We start from the raw sequence: 24,368 nt of genomic DNA, 5'->3' as shown, positions 1-24,368 counted from the left end.
CGGGTCCCCCCACCTTCCCGTCAAGTTTGGTGGTCCTGGCCCCTCCCCTTCCTATAGCTGCCATAGACTCCCATTCATTTTTGAAGTTTGGCTAGGATGGTCGGATGGAGCTGGGAGTTGTTTCCCCGTGCTCAGCGCGTCCCCCTGAGTCCGCAGACACCTCATTTGCCATGGTCCATTGAGTTGACCAAAACACCAAAAATTGCTCCAAGTGTTGTGGTGGGCGGTCTCTAGGGGAACTTGACCAGGGTGTGTTTTGGAGTGTCCCGAGTGGTCTGCAAGGGGTCCCGAGTGACGTCACAGGTGGGAGTGGTTAAGGTCTGGATAGGGTCTGGGTGAGTCTGTAAGTGAGAATGTGTCCAGTCGATGCCCATGTGGCAATCTGTGTCATGGTCTCAACCAGGCCAGATTGAAAATTTGCACTAAGTGTTTTGGTTTGAGGTGCTTGTGGGAACCTTACCAGAGTGCGTTTCAGAGTGTCCTGAGTCAGTAGAAAGTGTTCCTGGGTGGCAGAATTTTGGGTCATTTTCATGTCTCAGACTAGGATAAGGGATGAAAACCAGAAAAGTCAAGCGATCATTCAAAATAAGTCAAAAAGTATAAGAGGTACAGGGTCCATACTTGGGCCAGAGAGTCTGTCTGAGGGGACCCACAAACGCTGTAAGTTTGGTGGGTGTGGCTGATTCCTAAGACATAGCTGCCATTGACTCCCATTCATTGGAAAAAAGCGATCATTCAAAATAAGTCAAAAAGTATGATGATCATATGGATGAAACTTGGTGTGTATACATCCCTTGGCCCCACCCAGGTGTCCGTCAAGTTTGGTGGCTGTAGCCCCTCCCCTTCCTGTAGCTGCCATAGACTCCCATTCATTTTTGGCCTAAGTGTAGGAGTGTCGGATCGAGACGGGAGTTGGTTCCCCGTGCTCAGGGCGTCCTCCTGAGTCCATAGACATGTCATTTGCCTGTGTGACACTTGGGATCATCTGTGACATTTGGGAGCATTTGTGACATTTGGGATCATCTGTGACATTTGGGAGCATCTGTGACACTTGGGAGGATCTGTGACACTTGGGAGCATCTGTGACACTTGGGAGGATCTGTGACACTTGGGAGCATCTGTGACATTTGGGAGCATTTGTGACATTTGGGATCATCTGTGACATTTGGGTTTTAGGGTGCCCCGAGTAGTCTGCAAGGGGCCCCGAGTGACGTCACAGGTGGGAGTGGTTAGGTTCAGGGTAGGGGTCTGGGTGAGGCAGTAGGTGAGTGTACGTCACAGGGTGAGAGTGGTTAGGGTCTGGGTAGGGGTCTGGGTGAGGCAGTAGGTGAGTGTACGTCACAGGGTGAGAGTGGTTAGGGTCTGGGTAGGGGTCTGGGTGAGGCAGTAGGAAGCAGTAGGGCAGTAGGGGGCAGTAGGGGGCAGTAGGGGGCAGTTGGGGGCAGTTGGGCAGTAGGGTTATAGGATAACAACCACGTCTTGACCATAAAAAATGAATTTTGACAAAAAATGAAAGCAGATAGAGGGATGGAAGTAAGCTCCGCCTCCCCATTTTTGGGGTCTCCGGACACGCTGGAAGTGTCCCCATGTCTCTACGACTTACGGTTCTGGAGATATGCAAAAATTGTCAAAATTTGACCATAAAAAACGGTCATAAGTCCTCGTAGGAAGGTGGCAGCCAGCTCAAACTTGGTTCTTTGTGATCCTCTCCTCAAGCCGGATTCCCAGATACCCAACATGCCCCACTTTCATGACAAAAAGAATTTAACATGGTGAGACTTGGGTCATTTTTTTGACAAAGTGTGGGTGGTTGGAGGTGGTTTGAGGAACTTTACTAGAGTGCGTTTTGGAGTGTCCTGAGTCGTTTGGAATAGGTCCTGGATGACGTCACAGGTGGGAGTGGTTAAGGTCTGGATAGGGTCTGGGTCAGGGTCAGGGTCAGGATAAGGGATGAAAACCAGAAAAGTCGATCGGGCACTCTCAATAAGTCAAAAAGTAAAAGAGGTATGGGGCCCATATTGGGCTCAGAGGGACCCATGGGGGGGACCCACATTCTATTAAAGTTTGGTGGGTGTGGCCCCTTTCCTTGACATAGCTGCCATTGACTCCCATTCATTGGAAAATATCGGGCACTCTCAATAAGTGAAAAAGTATAAGTGCCAATCTCACCAAACTTGGTGTGTACACTCCCCCCGGGTCCCCCCACCTTCCCGTCAAGTTTGGTGGTCCTGGCCCCTCCCCTTCCTATAGCTGCCATAGACTCCCATTCATTTTTGAAGTTTGGCTAGGATGGTCGGATGGAGCTGGGAGTTGTTTCCCCGTGCTCAGCGCGTCCCCCTGAGTCCGCAGACACCTCATTTGCCATGGTCCATTGAGTTGACCAAAACACCAAAAATTGCTCCAAGTGTTGTGGTGGGCGGTCTCTAGGGGAACTTGACCAGGGTGTGTTTTGGAGTGTCCCGAGTGGTCTGCAAGGGGTCCCGAGTGACGTCACAGGTGGGAGTGGTTAAGGTCTGGATAGGGTCTGGGTGAGTCTGTAAGTGAGAATGTGTCCAGTCGATGCCCATGTGGCAATCTGTGTCATGGTCTCAACCAGGCCAGATTGAAAATTTGCACTAAGTGTTTTGGTTTGAGGTGCTTGTGGGAACCTTACCAGAGTGCGTTTCAGAGTGTCCTGAGTCAGTAGAAAGTGTTCCTGGGTGGCAGAATTTTGGGTCATTTTCATGTCTCAGACTAGGATAAGGGATGAAAACCAGAAAAGTCAAGCGATCATTCAAAATAAGTCAAAAAGTATAAGAGGTACAGGGTCCATACTTGGGCCAGAGAGTCTGTCTGAGGGGACCCACAAACGCTGTAAGTTTGGTGGGTGTGGCTGATTCCTAAGACATAGCTGCCATTGACTCCCATTCATTGGAAAAAAGCGATCATTCAAAATAAGTCAAAAAGTATGATGATCATATGGATGAAACTTGGTGTGTATACATCCCTTGGCCCCACCCAGGTGTCCGTCAAGTTTGGTGGCTGTAGCCCCTCCCCTTCCTGTAGCTGCCATAGACTCCCATTCATTTTTGGCCTAAGTGTAGGAGTGTCGGATCGAGACGGGAGTTGGTTCCCCGTGCTCAGGGCGTCCTCCTGAGTCCATAGACATGTCATTTGCCTGTGTGACACTTGGGATCATCTGTGACATTTGGGAGCATTTGTGACATTTGGGATCATCTGTGACATTTGGGAGCATCTGTGACACTTGGGAGGATCTGTGACACTTGGGAGCATCTGTGACACTTGGGAGGATCTGTGACACTTGGGAGCATCTGTGACATTTGGGAGCATTTGTGACATTTGGGATCATCTGTGACATTTGGGTTTTAGGGTGCCCCGAGTAGTCTGCAAGGGGCCCCGAGTGACGTCACAGGTGGGAGTGGTTAGGTTCAGGGTAGGGGTCTGGGTGAGGCAGTAGGTGAGTGTACGTCACAGGGTGAGAGTGGTTAGGGTCTGGGTAGGGGTCTGGGTGAGGCAGTAGGTGAGTGTACGTCACAGGGTGAGAGTGGTTAGGGTCTGGGTAGGGGTCTGGGTGAGGCAGTAGGAAGCAGTAGGGCAGTAGGGGGCAGTAGGGGGCAGTAGGGGGCAGTTGGGGGCAGTTGGGCAGTAGGGTTATAGGATAACAACCACGTCTTGACCATAAAAAATGAATTTTGACAAAAAATGAAAGCAGATAGAGGGATGGAAGTAAGCTCCGCCTCCCCATTTTTGGGGTCTCCGGACACGCTGGAAGTGTCCCCATGTCTCTACGACTTACGGTTCTGGAGATATGCAAAAATTGTCAAAATTTGACCATAAAAAACGGTCATAAGTCCTCGTAGGAAGGTGGCAGCCAGCTCAAACTTGGTTCTTTGTGATCCTCTCCTCAAGCCGGATTCCCAGATACCCAACATGCCCCACTTTCATGACAAAAAGAATTTAACATGGTGAGACTTGGGTCATTTTTTTGACAAAGTGTGGGTGGTTGGAGGTGGTTTGAGGAACTTTACTAGAGTGCGTTTTGGAGTGTCCTGAGTCGTTTGGAATAGGTCCTGGATGACGTCACAGGTGGGAGTGGTTAAGGTCTGGATAGGGTCTGGGTCAGGGTCAGGGTCAGGATAAGGGATGAAAACCAGAAAAGTCGATCGGGCACTCTCAATAAGTCAAAAAGTAAAAGAGGTATGGGGCCCATATTGGGCTCAGAGGGACCCATGGGGGGGACCCACATTCTATTAAAGTTTGGTGGGTGTGGCCCCTTTCCTTGACATAGCTGCCATTGACTCCCATTCATTGGAAAATATCGGGCACTCTCAATAAGTGAAAAAGTATAAGTGCCAATCTCACCAAACTTGGTGTGTACACTCCCCCCGGGTCCCCCCACCTTCCCGTCAAGTTTGGTGGTCCTGGCCCCTCCCCTTCCTATAGCTGCCATAGACTCCCATTCATTTTTGAAGTTTGGCTAGGATGGTCGGATGGAGCTGGGAGTTGTTTCCCCGTGCTCAGCGCGTCCCCCTGAGTCCGCAGACACCTCATTTGCCATGGTCCATTGAGTTGACCAAAACACCAAAAATTGCTCCAAGTGTTGTGGTGGGCGGTCTCTAGGGGAACTTGACCAGGGTGTGTTTTGGAGTGTCCCGAGTGGTCTGCAAGGGGTCCCGAGTGACGTCACAGGTGGGAGTGGTTAAGGTCTGGATAGGGTCTGGGTGAGTCTGTAAGTGAGAATGTGTCCAGTCGATGCCCATGTGGCAATCTGTGTCATGGTCTCAACCAGGCCAGATTGAAAATTTGCACTAAGTGTTTTGGTTTGAGGTGCTTGTGGGAACCTTACCAGAGTGCGTTTCAGAGTGTCCTGAGTCAGTAGAAAGTGTTCCTGGGTGGCAGAATTTTGGGTCATTTTCATGTCTCAGACTAGGATAAGGGATGAAAACCAGAAAAGTCAAGCGATCATTCAAAATAAGTCAAAAAGTATAAGAGGTACAGGGTCCATACTTGGGCCAGAGAGTCTGTCTGAGGGGACCCACAAACGCTGTAAGTTTGGTGGGTGTGGCTGATTCCTAAGACATAGCTGCCATTGACTCCCATTCATTGGAAAAAAGCGATCATTCAAAATAAGTCAAAAAGTATGATGATCATATGGATGAAACTTGGTGTGTATACATCCCTTGGCCCCACCCAGGTGTCCGTCAAGTTTGGTGGCTGTAGCCCCTCCCCTTCCTGTAGCTGCCATAGACTCCCATTCATTTTTGGCCTAAGTGTAGGAGTGTCGGATCGAGACGGGAGTTGGTTCCCCGTGCTCAGGGCGTCCTCCTGAGTCCATAGACATGTCATTTGCCTGTGTGACACTTGGGATCATCTGTGACATTTGGGAGCATTTGTGACATTTGGGATCATCTGTGACATTTGGGAGCATCTGTGACACTTGGGAGGATCTGTGACACTTGGGAGCATCTGTGACACTTGGGAGGATCTGTGACACTTGGGAGCATCTGTGACATTTGGGAGCATTTGTGACATTTGGGATCATCTGTGACATTTGGGTTTTAGGGTGCCCCGAGTAGTCTGCAAGGGGCCCCGAGTGACGTCACAGGTGGGAGTGGTTAGGTTCAGGGTAGGGGTCTGGGTGAGGCAGTAGGTGAGTGTACGTCACAGGGTGAGAGTGGTTAGGGTCTGGGTAGGGGTCTGGGTGAGGCAGTAGGTGAGTGTACGTCACAGGGTGAGAGTGGTTAGGGTCTGGGTAGGGGTCTGGGTGAGGCAGTAGGAAGCAGTAGGGCAGTAGGGGGCAGTAGGGGGCAGTAGGGGGCAGTTGGGGGCAGTTGGGCAGTAGGGTTATAGGATAACAACCACGTCTTGACCATAAAAAATGAATTTTGACAAAAAATGAAAGCAGATAGAGGGATGGAAGTAAGCTCCGCCTCCCCATTTTTGGGGTCTCCGGACACGCTGGAAGTGTCCCCATGTCTCTACGACTTACGGTTCTGGAGATATGCAAAAATTGTCAAAATTTGACCATAAAAAACGGTCATAAGTCCTCGTAGGAAGGTGGCAGCCAGCTCAAACTTGGTTCTTTGTGATCCTCTCCTCAAGCCGGATTCCCAGATACCCAACATGCCCCACTTTCATGACAAAAAGAATTTAACATGGTGAGACTTGGGTCATTTTTTTGACAAAGTGTGGGTGGTTGGAGGTGGTTTGAGGAACTTTACTAGAGTGCGTTTTGGAGTGTCCTGAGTCGTTTGGAATAGGTCCTGGATGACGTCACAGGTGGGAGTGGTTAGGGTTAGGGTTAGGGTTAGGGTTAGGGTTAGGGTTAGGGTTAGGGTTAGGGTTAGGGTTAGGGTTAGGGTTAGGGTTAGGGTTAGGGTTAGGTTATAGGATAAAAACCACGTCTTGACCATAAAAAATGAATTTTGACAAAAAATGAAAGCAGATAGAGGGATGGAAGGGTTAGGGTTAGGATAAGGGATGAAAACCAGAAAAGTCGATGGTACACTCTCAATAAGTCAAAAAGTGAAAGAGGTACAGGGTCCATATTGGGGTCAGAGGGACCCATGGGGGGGACCTACAAACGCTCCAAGTTTGGTGGGTGTGGCTCCTTCCTAAGACATAGCTGCCATTGACTCCCATTCATTTGAAAAACAGGTACACTCTCAATAACTCCCGAACCATAAGGTGTACAGTCACCAGACTTGGTGTGTATACGTCCCCCAGCACCTCCCACCTTGTCACCAAATTTGGTGGCTGTAGCCCCTCCCCTTCCTATAGCTGCCATAGACTCCCATTCATTTTTGGCCTAAGTGTAGGAGTTTTGGATCGAGACGGGAGTTGGTTCCCCGTGCTCAGGGCGTCCTCCTGAGTCCATAGACATGTCATTTGCCTGTGTGACACTTGGGATCATCTGTGACATTTGGGAGCATTTGTGACATTTGGGATCATCTGTGACATTTGGGAGCATCTGTGACACTTGGGAGGATCTGTGACACTTGGGAGCATCTGTGACATTTGGGAGCATTTGTGACATTTGGGATCATCTGTGACATTTGGGTTTTAGGGTGCCCCGAGTAGTCTGCAAGGGGCCCCGAGTGACGTCACAGGTGGGAGTGGTTAGGTTCAGGGTAGGGGTCTGGGTGAGGCAGTAGGTGAGTGTACGTCACAGGGTGAGAGTGGTTAGGGTCTGGGTAGGGGTCTGGGTGAGGCAGTAGGTGAGTGTACGTCACAGGGTGAGAGTGGTTAGGGTCTGGGTAGGGGTCTGGGTGAGGCAGTAGGAAGCAGTAGGGCAGTAGGGGGCAGTAGGGGGCAGTAGGGGGCAGTTGGGGGCAGTTGGGCAGTAGGGTTATAGGATAACAACCACGTCTTGACCATAAAAAATGAATTTTGACAAAAAATGAAAGCAGATAGAGGGATGGAAGTAAGCTCCGCCTCCCCATTTTTGGGGTCTCCGGACACGCTGGAAGTGTCCCCATGTCTCTACGACTTACGGTTCTGGAGATATGCAAAAATTGTCAAAATTTGACCATAAAAAACGGTCATAAGTCCTCGTAGGAAGGTGGCAGCCAGCTCAAACTTGGTTCTTTGTGATCCTCTCCTCAAGCCGGATTCCCAGATACCCAACATGCCCCACTTTCATGACAAAAAGAATTTAACATGGTGAGACTTGGGTCATTTTTTTGACAAAGTGTGGGTGGTTGGAGGTGGTTTGAGGAACTTTACTAGAGTGCGTTTTGGAGTGTCCTGAGTCGTTTGGAATAGGTCCTGGATGACGTCACAGGTGGGAGTGGTTAAGGTCTGGATAGGGTCTGGGTCAGGGTCAGGGTCAGGATAAGGGATGAAAACCAGAAAAGTCGATCGGGCACTCTCAATAAGTCAAAAAGTAAAAGAGGTATGGGGCCCATATTGGGCTCAGAGGGACCCATGGGGGAGACCCACATTCTATTAAAGTTTGGTGGGTGTGGCCCCATTCCTTGACATAGCTGCCATTGACTCCCATTCATTGGAAAATATCGGGCACTCTCAATAAGTCAAAAAGTATAAGTGCCAATCTCACCAAACTTGGTGTGTACACTCCCCCCGGGGCCCCCCACCTTCCCGTCAAGTTTGGTGGTCCTGGCCCCTCCCCTTCCTATAGCTGCCATAGACTCCCATTCATTTTTGAAGTTTGGCTAGGATGGTCGGATGGAGCTGGGAGTTGTTTCCCCGTGCTCAGCGCGTCCCCCTGAGTCCGCAGACACCTCATTTGCCATGGTCCATTGAGTTGACCAAAACACCAAAAATTGCTCCAAGTGTTGTGGTGGGCGGTCTCTAGGGGAACTTGACCAGGGTGTGTTTTGGAGTGTCCCGAGTGGTCTGCAAGGGGTCCCGAGTGACGTCACAGGTGGGAGTGGTTAAGGTCTGGATAGGGTCTGGGTGAGTCTGTAAGTGAGAATGTGTCCAGTCGATGCCCATGTGGCAATCTGTGTCATGGTCTCAACCAGGCCAGATTGAAAATTTGCACTAAGTGTTTTGGTTTGAGGTGCTTGTGGGAACCTTACCAGAGTGCGTTTCAGAGTGTCCTGAGTCAGTAGAAAGTGTTCCTGGGTGGCAGAATTTTGGGTCATTTTCATGTCTCAGACTAGGGATAAGGGATGAAAACCAGAAAAGTCAAGCGATCATTCAAAATAAGTCAAAAAGTATAAGAGGTACAGGGTCCATACTTGGGCCAGAGAGTCTGTCTGAGGGGACCTACAAACGCTGTAAGTTTGGTGGGTGTGGCTGATTCCTAAGACATAGCTGCCATTGACTCCCATTCATTGGAAAAAAGCGATCATTCAAAATAAGTCAAAAAGTATGATGATCATATGGATGAAACTTGGTGTGTATACATCCCTTGACCCTCCCTAGGTGTCCGTCAAGTTTGGTGGCTGTAGCCCCTCCCCTTCCTATAGCTGCCATAGACTCCCATTCATTTTTGGCCTAAGTGTAGGAGTTTTGGATCGAGACGGGAGTTGGTTCCCCGTGCTCAGGGCGTCCTCCTGAGTCCATAGACATGTCATTTGCCCGTGTGACACTTGGGATCATCTGTGACATTTGGGAGCATTTGTGACATTTGGGATCATCTGTGACATTTGGGAGCATCTGTGACACTTGGGAGGATCTGTGACACTTGGGAGCATCTGTGACATTTGGGAGCATTTGTGACATTTGGGATCATCTGTGACATTTGGGTTTTAGGGTGCCCCGAGTAGTCTGCAAGGGGCCCCGAGTGACGTCACAGGTGGGAGTGGTTAGGTTCAGGGTAGGGGTCTGGGTGAGGCAGTAGGTGAGTGTACGTCACAGGGTGAGAGTGGTTAGGGTCTGGGTAGGGGTCTGGGTGAGGCAGTAGTTGAGTGTACGTCACAGGGTGAGAGTGGTTAGGGTCTGGGTAGGGGTCTGGGTGAGGCAGTAGGAAGCAGTAGGGCAGTAGGGGGCAGTAGGGGGCAGTAGGGGGCAGTTGGGGGCAGTTGGGCAGTAGGTTATAGGATAACAACCAGGTCTTGACCATAAAAAATGAATTTTGACAAAAAATGAAAGCAGATAGAGGAATGGAAGTAAGCTCCGCCTCCCCATTTTGGGGGTCTCTGAACACGCTGGAAGTGTCCCCATGTCTCTACGACTTACGGTTCTGGAGATATGCAAAAATTGTCAAAATTTGACCATAAAAAACGGTCATAAGTCCTCGTAGGAAGGTGGCAGCCAGCTCAAACTTGGTTCTTTGTGATCCTCTCCTCAAGTCGGATTCCCAGATACCCAACATGCCCCACTTTCATGACAAAAAGAATTTAACATGGTGAGACTTGGGTCATTTTTTTGACAAAGTGTGGGTGGTTGGAGGTGGTTTGAGGAACTGTACTAGAGTGCGTTTTGGAGTGTCCTGAGTCGTTTGGAATAGGTCCTGGATGACGTCACAGGTGGGAGTGGTTAAGGTCTGGATAGGGTCTGGGTCAGGGTCAGGGTCAGGATAAGGGATGAAAACCAGAAAAGTCGATCGGGCACTCTCAATAAGTCAAAAAGTAAAAGAGGTATGGGGCCCATATTGGGCTCAGAGGGACCCATGGGGGAGACCCACATTCTATTAAAGTTTGGTGGGTGTGGCCCCATTCCTTGACATAGCTGCCATTGACTCCCATTCATTGGAAAATATCGGGCACTCTCAATAAGTCAAAAAGTATAAGTGCCAATCTCACCAAACTTGGTGTGTACACTCCCCCCGGGGCCCCCCACCTTCCCGTCAAGTTTGGTGGTCCTGGCCCCTCCCCTTCCTATAGCTGCCATAGACTCCCATTCATTTTTGAAGTTTGGCTAGGATGGTCGGATGGAGCTGGGAGTTGTTTCCCCGTGCTCAGCGCGTCCCCCTGAGTCCGCAGACACCTCATTTGCCATGGTCCATTGAGTTGACCAAAACACCAAAAATTGCTCCAAGTGTTGTGGTGGGCGGTCTCTAGGGGAACTTGACCAGGGTGTGTTTTGGAGTGTCCCGAGTGGTCTGCAAGGGGTCCCGAGTGACGTCACAGGTGGGAGTGGTTAAGGTCTGGATAGGGTCTGGGTGAGTCTGTAAGTGAGAATGTGTCCAGTCGATGCCCATGTGGCAATCTGTGTCATGGTCTCAACCAGGCCAGATTGAAAATTTGCACTAAGTGTTTTGGTTTGAGGTGCTTGTGGGAACCTTACCAGAGTGCGTTTCAGAGTGTCCTGAGTCAGTAGAAAGTGTTCCTGGGTGGCAGAATTTTGGGTCATTTTCATGTCTCAGACTAGGGATAAGGGATGAAAACCAGAAAAGTCAAGCGATCATTCAAAATAAGTCAAAAAGTATAAGAGGTACAGGGTCCATACTTGGGCCAGAGAGTCTGTCTGAGGGGACCTACAAACGCTGTAAGTTTGGTGGGTGTGGCTGATTCCTAAGACATAGCTGCCATTGACTCCCATTCATTGGAAAAAAGCGATCATTCAAAATAAGTCAAAAAGTATGATGATCATATGGATGAAACTTGGTGTGTATACATCCCTTGACCCTCCCTAGGTGTCCGTCAAGTTTGGTGGCTGTAGCCCCTCCCCTTCCTATAGCTGCCATAGACTCCCATTCATTTTTGGCCTAAGTGTAGGAGTTTTGGATCGAGACGGGAGTTGGTTCCCCGTGCTCAGGGCGTCCTCCTGAGTCCATAGACATGTCATTTGCCCGTGTGACACTTGGGATCATCTGTGACATTTGGGAGCATTTGTGACATTTGGGATCATCTGTGACATTTGGGAGCATCTGTGACACTTGGGAGGATCTGTGACACTTGGGAGCATCTGTGACATTTGGGAGCATTTGTGACATTTGGGATCATCTGTGACATTTGGGTTTTAGGGTGCCCCGAGTAGTCTGCAAGGGGCCCCGAGTGACGTCACAGGTGGGAGTGGTTAGGTTCAGGGTAGGGGTCTGGGTGAGGCAGTAGGTGAGTGTACGTCACAGGGTGAGAGTGGTTAGGGTCTGGGTAGGGGTCTGGGTGAGGCAGTAGTTGAGTGTACGTCACAGGGTGAGAGTGGTTAGGGTCTGGGTAGGGGTCTGGGTGAGGCAGTAGGAAGCAGTAGGGCAGTAGGGGGCAGTAGGGGGCAGTAGGGGGCAGTTGGGGGCAGTTGGGCAGTAGGTTATAGGATAACAACCAGGTCTTGACCATAAAAAATGAATTTTGACAAAAAATGAAAGCAGATAGAGGAATGGAAGTAAGCTCCGCCTCCCCATTTTGGGGGTCTCTGAACACGCTGGAAGTGTCCCCATGTCTCTACGACTTACGGTTCTGGAGATATGCAAAAATTGTCAAAATTTGACCATAAAAAACGGTCATAAGTCCTCGTAGGAAGGTGGCAGCCAGCTCAAACTTGGTTCTTTGTGATCCTCTCCTCAAGTCGGATTCCCAGATACCCAACATGCCCCACTTTCATGACAAAAAGAATTTAACATGGTGAGACTTGGGTCATTTTTTTGACAAAGTGTGGGTGGTTGGAGGTGGTTTGAGGAACTGTACTAGAGTGCGTTTTGGAGTGTCCTGAGTCGTTTGGAATAGGTCCTGGATGACGTCACAGGTGGGAGTGGTTAAGGTCTGGATAGGGTCTGGGTCAGGGTCAGGGTCAGGATAAGGGATGAAAACCAGAAAAGTCGATCGGGCACTCTCAATAAGTCAAAAAGTAAAAGAGGTATGGGGCCCATATTGGGCTCAGAGGGACCCATGGGGGAGACCCACATTCTATTAAAGTTTGGTGGGTGTGGCCCCATTCCTTGACATAGCTGCCATTGACTCCCATTCATTGGAAAATATCGGGCACTCTCAATAAGTCAAAAAGTATAAGTGCCAATCTCACCAAACTTGGTGTGTACACTCCCCCCGGGGCCCCCCACCTTCCCGTCAAGTTTGGTGGTCCTGGCCCCTCCCCTTCCTATAGCTGCCATAGACTCCCATTCATTTTTGAAGTTTGGCTAGGATGGTCGGATGGAGCTGGGAGTTGTTTCCCCGTGCTCAGCGCGTCCCCCTGAGTCCGCAGACACCTCATTTGCCATGGTCCATTGAGTTGACCAAAACACCAAAAATTGCTCCAAGTGTTGTGGTGGGCGGTCTCTAGGGGAACTTGACCAGGGTGTGTTTTGGAGTGTCCCGAGTGGTCTGCAAGGGGTCCCGAGTGACGTCACAGGTGGGAGTGGTTAAGGTCTGGATAGGGTCTGGGTGAGTCTGTAAGTGAGAATGTGTCCAGTCGATGCCCATGTGGCAATCTGTGTCATGGTCTCAACCAGGCCAGATTGAAAATTTGCACTAAGTGTTTTGGTTTGAGGTGCTTGTGGGAACCTTACCAGAGTGCGTTTCAGAGTGTCCTGAGTCAGTAGAAAGTGTTCCTGGGTGGCAGAATTTTGGGTCATTTTCATGTCTCAGACTAGGGATAAGGGATGAAAACCAGAAAAGTCAAGCGATCATTCAAAATAAGTCAAAAAGTATAAGAGGTACAGGGTCCATACTTGGGCCAGAGAGTCTGTCTGAGGGGACCTACAAACGCTGTAAGTTTGGTGGGTGTGGCTGATTCCTAAGACATAGCTGCCATTGACTCCCATTCATTGGAAAAAAGCGATCATTCAAAATAAGTCAAAAAGTATGATGATCATATGGATGAAACTTGGTGTGTATACATCCCTTGACCCTCCCTAGGTGTCCGTCAAGTTTGGTGGCTGTAGCCCCTCCCCTTCCTATAGCTGCCATAGACTCCCATTCATTTTTGGCCTAAGTGTAGGAGTTTTGGATCGAGACGGGAGTTGGTTCCCCGTGCTCAGGGCGTCCTCCTGAGTCCATAGACATGTCATTTGCCCGTGTGACACTTGGGATCATCTGTGACATTTGGGAGCATTTGTGACATTTGGGATCATCTGTGACATTTGGGAGCATCTGTGACACTTGGGAGGATCTGTGACACTTGGGAGCATCTGTGACATTTGGGAGCATTTGTGACATTTGGGATCATCTGTGACATTTGGGTTTTAGGGTGCCCCGAGTAGTCTGCAAGGGGCCCCGAGTGACGTCACAGGTGGGAGTGGTTAGGTTCAGGGTAGGGGTCTGGGTGAGGCAGTAGGTGAGTGTACGTCACAGGGTGAGAGTGGTTAGGGTCTGGGTAGGGGTCTGGGTGAGGCAGTAGTTGAGTGTACGTCACAGGGTGAGAGTGGTTAGGGTCTGGGTAGGGGTCTGGGTGAGGCAGTAGGAAGCAGTAGGGCAGTAGGGGGCAGTAGGGGGCAGTAGGGGGCAGTTGGGGGCAGTTGGGCAGTAGGTTATAGGATAACAACCAGGTCTTGACCATAAAAAATGAATTTTGACAAAAAATGAAAGCAGATAGAGGAATGGAAGTAAGCTCCGCCTCCCCATTTTGGGGGTCTCTGAACACGCTGGAAGTGTCCCCATGTCTCTACGACTTACGGTTCTGGAGATATGCAAAAATTGTCAAAATTTGACCATAAAAAACGGTCATAAGTCCTCGTAGGAAGGTGGCAGCCAGCTCAAACTTGGTTCTTTGTGATCCTCTCCTCAAGTCGGATTCCCAGATACCCAACATGCCCCACTTTCATGACAAAAAGAATTTAACATGGTGAGACTTGGGTCATTTTTTTGACAAAGTGTGGGTGGTTGGAGGTGGTTTGAGGAACTGTACTAGAGTGCGTTTTGGAGTGTCCTGAGTCGTTTGGAATAGGTCCTGGATGACGTCACAGGTGGGAGTGGTTAAGGTCTGGATAGGGTCTGGGTCAGGGTCAGGGTCAGGATAAGGGATGAAAACCAGAAAAGTCGATCGGGCACTCTCAATAAGTCAAAAAGTAAAAGAGGTATGGGGCCCATATTGGGCTCAGAGGGACCCATGGGGGAGACCCACATTCTATTAAAGTTTGGTGGGTGTGGCCCCATTCCTTGACATAGCTGCCATTGACTCCCATTCATTGGAAAATATCGGGCACTCTCAATAAGTCAAAAAGTATAAGTGCCAATCTCACCAAACTTGGTGTGTACACTCCCCCCGGGGCCCCCCACCTTCCCGTCAAGTTTGGTGGTCCTGGCCCCTCCCCTTCCTATAGCTGCCATAGACTCCCATTCATTTTTGAAGTTTGGCTAGGATGGTCGGATGGAGCTGGGAGTTGTTTCCCCGTGCTCAGCGCGTCCCCCTGAGTCCGCAGACACCTCATTTGCCATGGTCCATTGAGTTGACCAAAACACCAAAAATTGCTCCAAGTGTTGTGGTGGGCGGTCTCTAGGGGAACTTGACCAGGGTGTGTTTTGGAGTGTCCCGAGTGGTCTGCAAGGGGTCCCGAGTGACGTCACAGGTGGGAGTGGTTAAGGTCTGGATAGGGTCTGGGTGAGTCTGTAAGTGAGAATGTGTCCAGTCGATGCCCATGTGGCAATCTGTGTCATGGTCTCAACCAGGCCAGATTGAAAATTTGCACTAAGTGTTTTGGTTTGAGGTGCTTGTGGGAACCTTACCAGAGTGCGTTTCAGAGTGTCCTGAGTCAGTAGAAAGTGTTCCTGGGTGGCAGAATTTTGGGTCATTTTCATGTCTCAGACTAGGGATAAGGGATGAAAACCAGAAAAGTCAAGCGATCATTCAAAATAAGTCAAAAAGTATAAGAGGTACAGGGTCCATACTTGGGCCAGAGAGTCTGTCTGAGGGGACCTACAAACGCTGTAAGTTTGGTGGGTGTGGCTGATTCCTAAGACATAGCTGCCATTGACTCCCATTCATTGGAAAAAAGCGATCATTCAAAATAAGTCAAAAAGTATGATGATCATATGGATGAAACTTGGTGTGTATACATCCCTTGACCCTCCCTAGGTGTCCGTCAAGTTTGGTGGCTGTAGCCCCTCCCCTTCCTATAGCTGCCATAGACTCCCATTCATTTTTGGCCTAAGTGTAGGAGTTTTGGATCGAGACGGGAGTTGGTTCCCCGTGCTCAGGGCGTCCTCCTGAGTCCATAGACATGTCATTTGCCCGTGTGACACTTGGGATCATCTGTGACATTTGGGAGCATTTGTGACATTTGGGATCATCTGTGACATTTGGGAGCATCTGTGACACTTGGGAGGATCTGTGACACTTGGGAGCATCTGTGACATTTGGGAGCATTTGTGACATTTGGGATCATCTGTGACATTTGGGTTTTAGGGTGCCCCGAGTAGTCTGCAAGGGGCCCCGAGTGACGTCACAGGTGGGAGTGGTTAGGTTCAGGGTAGGGGTCTGGGTGAGGCAGTAGGTGAGTGTACGTCACAGGGTGAGAGTGGTTAGGGTCTGGGTAGGGGTCTGGGTGAGGCAGTAGTTGAGTGTACGTCACAGGGTGAGAGTGGTTAGGGTCTGGGTAGGGGTCTGGGTGAGGCAGTAGGAAGCAGTAGGGCAGTAGGGGGCAGTAGGGGGCAGTAGGGGGCAGTTGGGGGCAGTTGGGCAGTAGGTTATAGGATAACAACCAGGTCTTGACCATAAAAAATGAATTTTGACAAAAAATGAAAGCAGATAGAGGAATGGAAGTAAGCTCCGCCTCCCCATTTTGGGGGTCTCTGAACACGCTGGAAGTGTCCCCATGTCTCTACGACTTACGGTTCTGGAGATATGCAAAAATTGTCAAAATTTGACCATAAAAAACGGTCATAAGTCCTCGTAGGAAGGTGGCAGCCAGCTCAAACTTGGTTCTTTGTGATCCTCTCCTCAAGTCGGATTCCCAGATACCCAACATGCCCCACTTTCATGACAAAAAGAATTTAACATGGTGAGACTTGGGTCATTTTTTTGACAAAGTGTGGGTGGTTGGAGGTGGTTTGAGGAACTGTACTAGAGTGCGTTTTGGAGTGTCCTGAGTCGTTTGGAATAGGTCCTGGATGACGTCACAGGTGGGAGTGGTTAAGGTCTGGATAGGGTCTGGGTCAGGGTCAGGGTCAGGATAAGGGATGAAAACCAGAAAAGTCGATCGGGCACTCTCAATAAGTCAAAAAGTAAAAGAGGTATGGGGCCCATATTGGGCTCAGAGGGACCCATGGGGGAGACCCACATTCTATTAAAGTTTGGTGGGTGTGGCCCCATTCCTTGACATAGCTGCCATTGACTCCCATTCATTGGAAAATATCGGGCACTCTCAATAAGTCAAAAAGTATAAGTGCCAATCTCACCAAACTTGGTGTGTACACTCCCCCCGGGGCCCCCCACCTTCCCGTCAAGTTTGGTGGTCCTGGCCCCTCCCCTTCCTATAGCTGCCATAGACTCCCATTCATTTTTGAAGTTTGGCTAGGATGGTCGGATGGAGCTGGGAGTTGTTTCCCCGTGCTCAGCGCGTCCCCCTGAGTCCGCAGACACCTCATTTGCCATGGTCCATTGAGTTGACCAAAACACCAAAAATTGCTCCAAGTGTTGTGGTGGGCGGTCTCTAGGGGAACTTGACCAGGGTGTGTTTTGGAGTGTCCCGAGTGGTCTGCAAGGGGTCCCGAGTGACGTCACAGGTGGGAGTGGTTAAGGTCTGGATAGGGTCTGGGTGAGTCTGTAAGTGAGAATGTGTCCAGTCGATGCCCATGTGGCAATCTGTGTCATGGTCTCAACCAGGCCAGATTGAAAATTTGCACTAAGTGTTTTGGTTTGAGGTGCTTGTGGGAACCTTACCAGAGTGCGTTTCAGAGTGTCCTGAGTCAGTAGAAAGTGTTCCTGGGTGGCAGAATTTTGGGTCATTTTCATGTCTCAGACTAGGGATAAGGGATGAAAACCAGAAAAGTCAAGCGATCATTCAAAATAAGTCAAAAAGTATAAGAGGTACAGGGTCCATACTTGGGCCAGAGAGTCTGTCTGAGGGGACCTACAAACGCTGTAAGTTTGGTGGGTGTGGCTGATTCCTAAGACATAGCTGCCATTGACTCCCATTCATTGGAAAAAAGCGATCATTCAAAATAAGTCAAAAAGTATGATGATCATATGGATGAAACTTGGTGTGTATACATCCCTTGACCCTCCCTAGGTGTCCGTCAAGTTTGGTGGCTGTAGCCCCTCCCCTTCCTATAGCTGCCATAGACTCCCATTCATTTTTGGCCTAAGTGTAGGAGTTTTGGATCGAGACGGGAGTTGGTTCCCCGTGCTCAGGGCGTCCTCCTGAGTCCATAGACATGTCATTTGCCCGTGTGACACTTGGGATCATCTGTGACATTTGGGAGCATTTGTGACATTTGGGATCATCTGTGACATTTGGGAGCATCTGTGACACTTGGGAGGATCTGTGACACTTGGGAGCATCTGTGACATTTGGGAGCATTTGTGACATTTGGGATCATCTGTGACATTTGGGTTTTAGGGTGCCCCGAGTAGTCTGCAAGGGGCCCCGAGTGACGTCACAGGTGGGAGTGGTTAGGTTCAGGGTAGGGGTCTGGGTGAGGCAGTAGGTGAGTGTACGTCACAGGGTGAGAGTGGTTAGGGTCTGGGTAGGGGTCTGGGTGAGGCAGTAGTTGAGTGTACGTCACAGGGTGAGAGTGGTTAGGGTCTGGGTAGGGGTCTGGGTGAGGCAGTAGGAAGCAGTAGGGCAGTAGGGGGCAGTAGGGGGCAGTAGGGGGCAGTTGGGGGCAGTTGGGCAGTAGGTTATAGGATAACAACCAGGTCTTGACCATAAAAAATGAATTTTGACAAAAAATGAAAGCAGATAGAGGAATGGAAGTAAGCTCCGCCTCCCCATTTTGGGGGTCTCTGAACACGCTGGAAGTGTCCCCATGTCTCTACGACTTACGGTTCTGGAGATATGCAAAAATTGTCAAAATTTGACCATAAAAAACGGTCATAAGTCCTCGTAGGAAGGTGGCAGCCAGCTCAAACTTGGTTCTTTGTGATCCTCTCCTCAAGTCGGATTCCCAGATACCCAACATGCCCCACTTTCATGACAAAAAGAATTTAACATGGTGAGACTTGGGTCATTTTTTTGACAAAGTGTGGGTGGTTGGAGGTGGTTTGAGGAACTGTACTAGAGTGCGTTTTGGAGTGTCCTGAGTCGTTTGGAATAGGTCCTGGATGACGTCACAGGTGGGAGTGGTTAAGGTCTGGATAGGGTCTGGGTCAGGGTCAGGGTCAGGATAAGGGATGAAAACCAGAAAAGTCGATCGGGCACTCTCAATAAGTCAAAAAGTAAAAGAGGTATGGGGCCCATATTGGGCTCAGAGGGACCCATGGGGGAGACCCACATTCTATTAAAGTTTGGTGGGTGTGGCCCCATTCCTTGACATAGCTGCCATTGACTCCCATTCATTGGAAAATATCGGGCACTCTCAATAAGTCAAAAAGTATAAGTGCCAATCTCACCAAACTTGGTGTGTACACTCCCCCCGGGGCCCCCCACCTTCCCGTCAAGTTTGGTGGTCCTGGCCCCTCCCCTTCCTATAGCTGCCATAGACTCCCATTCATTTTTGAAGTTTGGCTAGGATGGTCGGATGGAGCTGGGAGTTGTTTCCCCGTGCTCAGCGCGTCCCCCTGAGTCCGCAGACACCTCATTTGCCATGGTCCATTGAGTTGACCAAAACACCAAAAATTGCTCCAAGTGTTGTGGTGGGCGGTCTCTAGGGGAACTTGACCAGGGTGTGTTTTGGAGTGTCCCGAGTGGTCTGCAAGGGGTCCCGAGTGACGTCACAGGTGGGAGTGGTTAAGGTCTGGATAGGGTCTGGGTGAGTCTGTAAGTGAGAATGTGTCCAGTCGATGCCCATGTGGCAATCTGTGTCATGGTCTCAACCAGGCCAGATTGAAAATTTGCACTAAGTGTTTTGGTTTGAGGTGCTTGTGGGAACCTTACCAGAGTGCGTTTCAGAGTGTCCTGAGTCAGTAGAAAGTGTTCCTGGGTGGCAGAATTTTGGGTCATTTTCATGTCTCAGACTAGGGATAAGGGATGAAAACCAGAAAAGTCAAGCGATCATTCAAAATAAGTCAAAAAGTATAAGAGGTACAGGGTCCATACTTGGGCCAGAGAGTCTGTCTGAGGGGACCTACAAACGCTGTAAGTTTGGTGGGTGTGGCTGATTCCTAAGACATAGCTGCCATTGACTCCCATTCATTGGAAAAAAGCGATCATTCAAAATAAGTCAAAAAGTATGATGATCATATGGATGAAACTTGGTGTGTATACATCCCTTGACCCTCCCTAGGTGTCCGTCAAGTTTGGTGGCTGTAGCCCCTCCCCTTCCTATAGCTGCCATAGACTCCCATTCATTTTTGGCCTAAGTGTAGGAGTTTTGGATCGAGACGGGAGTTGGTTCCCCGTGCTCAGGGCGTCCTCCTGAGTCCATAGACATGTCATTTGCCCGTGTGACACTTGGGATCATCTGTGACATTTGGGAGCATTTGTGACATTTGGGATCATCTGTGACATTTGGGAGCATGACCGCATCTGTGACACTTGGGAGGATCTGTGACACTTGGGAGCATCTGTGACATTTGGGAGCATTTGTGACATTTGGGATCATCTGTGACATTTGGGTTTTAGGGTGCCCCGAGTAGTCTGCAAGGGGCCCCGAGTGACGTCACAGGTGGGAGTGGTTAGGTTCAGGGTAGGGGTCTGGGTGAGGCAGTAGGTGAGTGTACGTCACAGGGTGAGAGTGGTTAGGGTCTGGGTAGGGGTCTGGGTGAGGCAGTAGTTGAGTGTACGTCACAGGGTGAGAGTGGTTAGGGTCTGGGTAGGGGTCTGGGTGAGGCAGTAGGAAGCAGTAGGGCAGTAGGGGGCAGTAGGGGGCAGTAGGGGGCAGTTGGGGGCAGTTGGGCAGTAGGTTATAGGATAACAACCAGGTCTTGACCATAAAAAATGAATTTTGACAAAAAATGAAAGCAGATAGAGGAATGGAAGTAAGCTCCGCCTCCCCATTTTGGGGGTCTCTGAACACGCTGGAAGTGTCCCCATGTCTCTACGACTTACGGTTCTGGAGATATGCAAAAATTGTCAAAATTTGACCATAAAAAACGGTCATAAGTCCTCGTAGGAAGGTGGCAGCCAGCTCAAACTTGGTTCTTTGTGATCCTCTCCTCAAGTCGGATTCCCAGATACCCAACATGCCCCACTTTCATGACAAAAAGAATTTAACATGGTGAGACTTGGGTCATTTTTTTGACAAAGTGTGGGTGGTTGGAGGTGGTTTGAGGAACTGTACTAGAGTGCGTTTTGGAGTGTCCTGAGTCGTTTGGAATAGGTCCTGGATGACGTCACAGGTGGGAGTGGTTAAGGTCTGGATAGGGTCTGGGTCAGGGTCAGGGTCAGGATAAGGGATGAAAACCAGAAAAGTCGATCGGGCACTCTCAATAAGTCAAAAAGTAAAAGAGGTATGGGGCCCATATTGGGCTCAGAGGGACCCATGGGGGAGACCCACATTCTATTAAAGTTTGGTGGGTGTGGCCCCATTCCTTGACATAGCTGCCATTGACTCCCATTCATTGGAAAATATCGGGCACTCTCAATAAGTCAAAAAGTATAAGTGCCAATCTCACCAAACTTGGTGTGTACACTCCCCCCGGGGCCCCCCACCTTCCCGTCAAGTTTGGTGGTCCTGGCCCCTCCCCTTCCTATAGCTGCCATAGACTCCCATTCATTTTTGAAGTTTGGCTAGGATGGTCGGATGGAGCTGGGAGTTGTTTCCCCGTGCTCAGCGCGTCCCCCTGAGTCCGCAGACACCTCATTTGCCATGGTCCATTGAGTTGACCAAAACACCAAAAATTGCTCCAAGTGTTGTGGTGGGCGGTCTCTAGGGGAACTTGACCAGGGTGTGTTTTGGAGTGTCCCGAGTGGTCTGCAAGGGGTCCCGAGTGACGTCACAGGTGGGAGTGGTTAAGGTCTGGATAGGGTCTGGGTGAGTCTGTAAGTGAGAATGTGTCCAGTCGATGCCCATGTGGCAATCTGTGTCATGGTCTCAACCAGGCCAGATTGAAAATTTGCACTAAGTGTTTTGGTTTGAGGTGCTTGTGGGAACCTTACCAGAGTGCGTTTCAGAGTGTCCTGAGTCAGTAGAAAGTGTTCCTGGGTGGCAGAATTTTGGGTCATTTTCATGTCTCAGACTAGGGATAAGGGATGAAAACCAGAAAAGTCAAGCGATCATTCAAAATAAGTCAAAAAGTATAAGAGGTACAGGGTCCATACTTGGGCCAGAGAGTCTGTCTGAGGGGACCTACAAACGCTGTAAGTTTGGTGGGTGTGGCTGATTCCTAAGACATAGCTGCCATTGACTCCCATTCATTGGAAAAAAGCGATCATTCAAAATAAGTCAAAAAGTATGATGATCATATGGATGAAACTTGGTGTGTATACATCCCTTGACCCTCCCTAGGTGTCCGTCAAGTTTGGTGGCTGTAGCCCCTCCCCTTCCTATAGCTGCCATAGACTCCCATTCATTTTTGGCCTAAGTGTAGGAGTTTTGGATCGAGACGGGAGTTGGTTCCCCGTGCTCAGGGCGTCCTCCTGAGTCCATAGACATGTCATTTGCCCGTGTGACACTTGGGATCATCTGTGACATTTGGGAGCATTTGTGACATTTGGGATCATCTGTGACATTTGGGAGCATCTGTGACACTTGGGAGGATCTGTGACACTTGGGAGCATCTGTGACATTTGGGAGCATTTGTGACATTTGGGATCATCTGTGACATTTGGGTTTTAGGGTGCCCCGAGTAGTCTGCAAGGGGCCCCGAGTGACGTCACAGGTGGGAGTGGTTAGGTTCAGGGTAGGGGTCTGGGTGAGGCAGTAGGTGAGTGTACGTCACAGGGTGAGAGTGGTTAGGGTCTGGGTAGGGGTCTGGGTGAGGCAGTAGTTGAGTGTACGTCACAGGGTGAGAGTGGTTAGGGTCTGGGTAGGGGTCTGGGTGAGGCAGTAGGAAGCAGTAGGGCAGTAGGGGGCAGTAGGGGGCAGTAGGGGGCAGTTGGGGGCAGTTGGGCAGTAGGTTATAGGATAACAACCAGGTCTTGACCATAAAAAATGAATTTTGACAAAAAATGAAAGCAGATAGAGGAATGGAAGTAAGCTCCGCCTCCCCATTTTGGGGGTCTCTGAACACGCTGGAAGTGTCCCCATGTCTCTACGACTTACGGTTCTGGAGATATGCAAAAATTGTCAAAATTTGACCATAAAAAACGGTCATAAGTCCTCGTAGGAAGGTGGCAGCCAGCTCAAACTTGGTTCTTTGTGATCCTCTCCTCAAGTCGGATTCCCAGATACCCAACATGCCCCACTTTCATGACAAAAAGAATTTAACATGGTGAGACTTGGGTCATTTTTTTGACAAAGTGTGGGGTGGTTGGAGGTGGTTTGAGGAACTGTACTAGAGTGCGTTTTGGAGTGTCCTGAGTCGTTTGGAATAGGTCCTGGATGACGTCACAGGTGGGAGTGGTTAAGGTCTGGATAGGGTCTGGGTCAGGGTCAGGGTCAGGATAAGGGATGAAAACCAGAAAAGTCGATCGGGCACTCTCAATAAGTCAAAAAGTAAAAGAGGTATGGGGCCCATATTGGGCTCAGAGGGACCCATGGGGGAGACCCACATTCTATTAAAGTTTGGTGGGTGTGGCCCCATTCCTTGACATAGCTGCCATTGACTCCCATTCATTGGAAAATATCGGGCACTCTCAATAAGTCAAAAAGTATAAGTGCCAATCTCACCAAACTTGGTGTGTACACTCCCCCCGGGGCCCCCCACCTTCCCGTCAAGTTTGGTGGTCCTGGCCCCTCCCCTTCCTATAGCTGCCATAGACTCCCATTCATTTTTGAAGTTTGGCTAGGATGGTCGGATGGAGCTGGGAGTTGTTTCCCCGTGCTCAGCGCGTCCCCCTGAGTCCGCAGACACCTCATTTGCCATGGTCCATTGAGTTGACCAAAACACCAAAAATTGCTCCAAGTGTTGTGGTGGGCGGTCTCTAGGGGAACTTGACCAGGGTGTGTTTTGGAGTGTCCCGAGTGGTCTGCAAGGGGTCCCGAGTGACGTCACAGGTGGGAGTGGTTAAGGTCTGGATAGGGTCTGGGTGAGTCTGTAAGTGAGAATGTGTCCAGTCGATGCCCATGTGGCAATCTGTGTCATGGTCTCAACCAGGCCAGATTGAAAATTTGCACTAAGTGTTTTGGTTTGAGGTGCTTGTGGGAACCTTACCAGAGTGCGTTTCAGAGTGTCCTGAGTCAGTAGAAAGTGTTCCTGGGTGGCAGAATTTTGGGTCATTTTCATGTCTCAGACTAGGGATAAGGGATGAAAACCAGAAAAGTCAAGCGATCATTCAAAATAAGTCAAAAGTATAAGAGGTACAGGGTCCATACTTGGGCCAGAGAGTCTGTCTGAGGGGACCCTACAAACGCTGTAAGTTTGGTGGGTGTGGCTGATTCCTAAGACATAGCTGCATTGACTCCCATTCATTGGAAAAAAAGCGATCATTCAAAATAAGTCAAAAAGTATGATGATCATATGGATGAAACTTGGTGTGTATACATCCCTTGACCCTCCCTAGGTGTCCGTCAAGTTTGGTGGCTGTAGCCCCCTCCCCTTCCTATAGCTGCCATAGACTCCCATTCATTTTGGCCTAAGTGTAGGGAGTTTTGGATCGAGACGGGAGTTGGTTGTTCCCCGTGCTCAGGGCGTCCTCCTGAGTCCATAGACATGTCATTTGCCCTGTGTGACACTTGGGATCATCTGTGACATTTGGGGAGCATTTGTGACATTTGGGATCATCTGTGACATTTGGGAGCATCTGTGACACTTGGGAGGATCGTGTGACACTTGGGAGCATCCTGGGACACTTGGGAGGATCTGTGACACTTGGGAGCATCTGTGACATTTGGAGCATTTGTGACATTTGGGATCATCTGTGACATTTGGGTTTTAGGGTGCCC

The sequence above is a fragment of the Fundulus heteroclitus genome, unplaced genomic scaffold, assembly GCF_011125445.2.
Source record: "Fundulus heteroclitus isolate FHET01 unplaced genomic scaffold, MU-UCD_Fhet_4.1 scaffold_861, whole genome shotgun sequence".
NCBI lineage: Eukaryota > Metazoa > Chordata > Actinopteri > Cyprinodontiformes > Fundulidae > Fundulus > Fundulus heteroclitus.
This window is presented reverse-complemented; position numbering follows the sequence as displayed.